This window comes from Frankliniella occidentalis, unplaced genomic scaffold (assembly GCF_000697945.3).
Source record: "Frankliniella occidentalis isolate FOCC.00 unplaced genomic scaffold, Focc_3.1 Scaffold17, whole genome shotgun sequence".
NCBI lineage: Eukaryota > Metazoa > Arthropoda > Insecta > Thysanoptera > Thripidae > Frankliniella > Frankliniella occidentalis.
The window spans coordinates 1,990,661-1,996,350 of NW_026267147.1; the positions used below are offsets into that span (position 1 = coordinate 1,990,661).

The 5,690-nt window shown below is 54.9% G+C and overlaps 1 protein-coding gene across 3 annotated transcripts in view; it reads left to right on the plus strand.

Annotated features, from left to right (window-relative positions):
• The window catches only part of LOC113215508 (MOXD1 homolog 2), a 481,769-nt gene that overhangs the window by 329,820 nt on the left and 146,259 nt on the right, over nt 1–5,690 (plus strand). The window lies entirely within an intron of this gene.

The following is a 5,690-nucleotide window of genomic DNA, read 5'->3' on the forward strand; positions in this document are numbered from 1 at the left end:
CTCTCTCTCTCTCTCTCTCTCTCTCTCTCTCTCTCTCTCTCTCTCTGTCTCCCCCCTCCCCTTCCCCTTCCTCTCCCTCTCCCATTCTCTCCTAACGTTCGCCCCCTGAGAAGTACAAGATTGGAACATAACTAATAGGTGTCGAGTAGGCTCCGCGCCGTGAGTTAGGCACTCCCGCTCAACAGGGGTGCAGTTCGGTTGCCTATCCCCCAGTCCTTCAGGCGCTTCTGGCCCGAGATGCCTGTAAAATGATAGATATATTCATCGGAACATAGACCGCCCCACCACCCACTCCCTAAAAGTTGAAAATAAAAAGTAATAACAGAAACAGTTGCCCTGCATGTAAACGGCAATCTTTTCTCAATCGGCATAATGTGCAGTGCGACATGCGTGGAGCGACCCGGCCCGTCCCGTGTAAAGCCGGGAGTGACGATAGTATCAAGGCGGGCAGCGGCGGCCGGCCGGCCTCAGCGACCCCGCACCCCGCGCACACCAGCGGGAGTCTGTTGACGCCAAGCCCCGCCCGTCGGCACCTACACCGACACAACATTCATGATTTGTGACGGTTTCTTCGAGTAACTTGATTATTACCGAACCGAGGGATGTGCCGCCGCGGCCGCTGCCTACATGTTATGAGATTTGAATCGGGGCTGCGTCCGGAACTGGCTGCGGCACCGTACGTCGCGCCGTGCGGGCAGTTTCGGACGCCAGCGGCCTGCGGCCGGGCTGGAGGTGGAGGTATGGCAGGGAGGGCGAGCTCGCTGCGCGGGTGCTGCGGCCAGAACGCTACGTGTGGTGGTCAGGCTCCCCCTCCCCCCCTTCACTCACGTACCGCGGGCTTTGCGTAGCAGCGTTTTGTTCCTGAATCTCTTCGAATCTCGTCCGATGGTGATAATAAAGCTATTCATTTTCCTCGTATTGACGGTGCGCGTCCACGCCCGCCGCACGAAGCGTTTTATTGTTTCTGAAACATCGGAAAGCAACCGGCTTATCAACATGTTATCAAAAGCAGAAATGAGAGGAGTAATAGCAGAGCCCGAGCCGCGGTGGTAATCCCTGGCTTCGATCACGAGCTGACTTCAGCTGAAGAATTTCAGTTTTTGCAGTGATGCGGCCTTTTATGACATTGGAAGAAAACGTCTCGCGTTTTGCATTCTACCACTAGTCCGTAATAAATTTACCGGAAAACGTGTGATTACATAGTAGTTACTAGGAATGTAAACGTCGAGAAAAAATACTTGTTCAGAAGATGAATATGCGTTGACGAAGTAAGGACACTTATTCGCCCCCATTTCCCGAAATTAACACCCAGGTTTTTGGGTGTTCATAAATATGGGCCGACCACTGGAAGATTTACGCAAATGGGCTGTGCTGTTCAGGCATCATGCGCAGCGCTTTGCGTTCACGTAAACATGCATCTTGTGGTTGCACTGCTGGACCGGCCACGGGGTCCTACCTACGCACCATGCCGTGCCGGCGGCGAGGGCGTACACCTTGCTGCAGGGAGCCTCCTGGAGAGCTTGTTCACCGTGCCCTCTCCTGGGGCGACTGTGTGGATCATACCAACCTCCCCACCCCCTCACCCCCTCAAAAAAAGTCTGAAGAAAGGGAGGGGGAAAAGCGCGGACAAAAATTATCCTGGCGGGATGTGGCGGGGAGAGCATTGACTCGCCTGTCGGAGGACCTTAGGCTGCTGCTGAGCCTGCTACCGGTTTTGCAAGTGGCGTGGCGGCCGGCCTCGGCGGTGTAGAGGTGCTGCACTCTGCCCCGCTGCACCGACTGCCAGCCCACACCGAAGCAGACGGGCGCGGGACTTTAGCTAGCCAGGTTGTCATGCTGGTAACACACCCGCTCAGTGTCGGACTAGAGTCGGCTAATCGAGCCAATAGAACCCTGCGAAACTATGTCTGAGTTTTTCTGTTGGACTTTGAGCAAAAGAACAATTTTGTTTTTGCAGCGACAGTCAACTCAAACAAAAACCACATGACTAGGTTGATTCCAAAATATGAAAAGACAGCTGCTCATGGCTCTTTTTCACCAATTGCGTTTTCAGCCCCAAGCTTAATGCAACACTTGCCCGTTCCTCCAACCCGCGCTCATTCACGACTTGAATTAAGCTACTCTTTCGCCCCAAAAGCCTCAGCAGTGGATATTTTATAACTTTTTTTATTAGTTTTTTACCCCTGCTCTCCCGCGTGCCAGTCTAGGCCGTGGAAAATGCGTTTTATTTTGCAACGCGCGGCTACTCTGGAGCTCTAGCGTCGCGGAAACAATTAGGACCGCGATAAAAATTAATGCACGTGGCGCAGGCCGCGTAACGCCCGCCAACCGCTGATTGGACGCGACGCTAATTTCTTCTTGGCCGAGCGTTCTTTTACAATTATTGGTCTCGGGCAAGTTTAACCGTGTACCCGGTAAAGGGAGAGAGTGAAATGCACGGGAATAGGCAAACCAAGGGAGATAGAGATAGGGGGCAACGTCCTTCAAATATACCCCTCCCCTTCCACATCCCCTTCCACACCTCTCACCCCAACCCTTTCTTTCTCTTTCGCCATTTTGACCAAAGCACTGCCAAAATGTCACCCGGCAAGCCCGTTGCCGTATAACTCTCAGAGTGACACATCAGTCATACCACTGCCGGCGGGACCCACAACAATTTCTGGGTCCGTTTGATATATTTTGGCCAGGGCGTCTTGGACGCGGTCCAAGCGAAACGACTTTTTTGGGCTCGTCCTGGGCCATTTTTTTTTATTTTCGGTTGGCATTGCGGCGTCGTGATAAATGCTGATTGTGGCTTTCATTTGCGGAGTAAGTGGTGCTTTTAACATGCTTGGTCCGCGTGTGCGACTCGGGTGATAAGACGGGCTTTGAAAAATTGATCCTTTTTAAAAATCCGCGCACATTAGAATGTCGTGGGATTTTTGTCATTGAACGATCGTCGCGACGACAATCTACTGGCAGCTGTATTTGCAGCAGACTAGCACACATTCATTATTGCGGACCGAAACGGAAACGGTGTGTTAATTTTCCTCCTACGCGTAAAGCTCAGGACCCAATCTTCTGCAGTCATTTTGTTTTGGTGTTTTTCCTTTCCCCCACAAAACTTCCGATATGTTTTCCTCTTTGAAAACAGCAAGTCCTAAGAATGTCCTATTTACGTTTTATTGGCTCCACACCACACTGCTGCACAAAGTTATTCGCGACTTTAACACGATACTGTAATAAACTATGTCTTTAGAAGTACACAAAAAGGGCTAACTTCTTATTGCAGTTATGCCATCGCACATTTCGTCGTTCCACCCGCACACTAGTCAATAGGAGTGTACTATTGCGTTTTACACGGCCCGTTTCGAACAGCACCCGCGGCGGTATTCGAACCTTCCGGTCTCGATAACTACTTTGCCAGAGCAGCTCATCCGATTCCTCTGTTATTCTTCTTCCCCTTCGGTCCACACGCTAATTGCGCATTCAGCACGCTGCAAAAGAGAGAGAGGGAGAGAGAGAGAGAGAGAGAGAGAGAGTAGAGCGGAGGAAGAGGGGCTTACCGTTGCTGCGCCGTCCCTCGGCCTGATTAGCCAGATTTCCTGATCCTCCTCCCTCTCCTCGGATACTTGGCTCGCGGCTCGAACCTCCCCCGCCGGGCGGGGCGGTTCGAGGGTGCGGCCTGCTCAGGTGTGGCGGCCGCCTGGCTTGCAGGCTTACGGCCTTCTGACTTTATCCCCCAATAAGCCGTTGGCCACCACATCTGATTCTTGTCCGCGCGCTCGACTCACGAAAGGAAAGAGTAGGATTTTTGCGCGCGTTCGATAAAAGTTGCAAATTTTTAGTGCCACGTTCGGGAACAGTGAAAGCATCGTGTGCTCTCTCGTGCGAGAACCTCTCCGCCCGCTGCGCGCGACCATCGCTCTCTGTCGCAGCCCTGGGCGGCGATAAAGGCGACTGCTGGCGCATCATGCAGCGAAGGTCTCGGGGCCTGAACGGCCGACCCGGCCGAATTTTTCATACCGCTCGTGCGTCCGGCCGTACCTGGCGGGAGCGACTTTGTCGTCTGGAAAAGGGGCTGGCGCCAGCAGGCGATTACGTAGGGATGAGTCGCTCTCAGCCCCCCTCTTCCACACCTTAATGCCAGAGAGAGAGAGAGAGAGAGAGAGAGAGAGAGAGAGAGAGAGAGAGAGAGAGAGAGAGACGTTGGGGGAAGTCGCCCACCAGCCCGGCCAGCCAGCTCGCTCGCTACCATATCGCTGTGCATAAATTCCGCAAAGACAGTAGTCGCAGACTCGCGGCGTTGGCGACCAGACGCCCCATCCGCCTCAGCCCTTGATCCCCTAAACGACCCCTGGCCCCCGGCACGCGGGCTCCCCCATGCGGCCGCGACTGCTCCCCCTCCCCTTTCCCCCGTGGGGCCCAGGGGACGCCCCCGCACCCACAGGCCGCTCGGGGCGGGTCCCAGTCGGGGGCTGCACAACGCAGCTAATGTGTTTCGTTTCCGTTCGGCCGCCTGTCCCATTATCTATGCCGCGGGGAGTGGCTGCATCCCCTGCTCTGCACACGCGGCACAGCGCGGCGGCCGGTGGTTAATCCACGCGGGGTGAATCCATCCAGCGCGGTCCAGCTTCCCCCACGCTCCGCATGAGCAAAGGTGTGTAATATTTACATGTTGGTCTCCGTCCGAGCGCACTTTGGGGCATATAGTCCAGTCCTCCCAAGCAGCCCCCCCCCCCCCCCCAATCGGCAATGTGCGGACGTACGATGTAAGTTGCACCGATAGTAGAGGCTGTTGCTTGGACATCGCCGCTGCTGCTTGAAAGACAAGCTGAAAGTTCTTGGTTTTCAAGCAGATGTGCTCCCAAGCAGACGCTACTTTTACCGTGTAAATGGCGCGGTCACCACTGGCCCGCCGGCGGGCGTTGTTTTACCCGGCATATCGCGGCGGTGGTGGTGTGGTGGTGGTGCTTAGCTACTGGAAGGGATTTCGCACCGGTGAAAAGGATTTTCGCGGATTCTGCTGCGCCGCTGCGGCCCCTCCGGGAGCAAGTTTAAGTAGCTTAAGTCATGCGGCCTATATGTGAGCGCTGTGTGGCCTGGGCGGCGCCACACGGGTCGCGTTATGGCTGAGCCTGAGCCAGTCTCGGGGCGGGGCTACTGGCGGTGGCGTGAGACTCGTTGGTGAAGGTAAGGACGAAAAGAGAACAAACAGCTTAGCAACCAAGCTTGGCCAAATTTGTGGACTGCGCTATGCTTTCTGCAAATCGACGATTTGGGGCTGGTTTGAAATTATCGAGGATATCGGGTCTTTTTCATGTACCTGTTAAAAAAATATTTTTGTATACATGCTTGTCTAGAAGTCGGTAAATTCGACTCAATTTTCCTGATTGTTAGATTGCGTAAAAGAGAGGCCAGCGGTATGCATGGTTCTCACCTCTGATCGTCAAGGGCATCACATAAGGCAACCTAGGGATTCTCGCCCCTGTGGTGGAGGCTACCATAGTGAGCGCTAAGCGACCTCATGGCAGAGTAGCCTCGTGCGGCGGTGGCCTGGCGCCAGGAACCCCATGATGGTCCTCTCCTGGGCTCGACGTCATGGGGAGCTGCAGCGCCCATAAAAGGAACGCTGCGGGGACACCGGTGGTGGCGACGCTGCCGCCCGACTTGCGGGGTGGAGGTTCGAATCCCGGCGGCAGCGCTCGCTG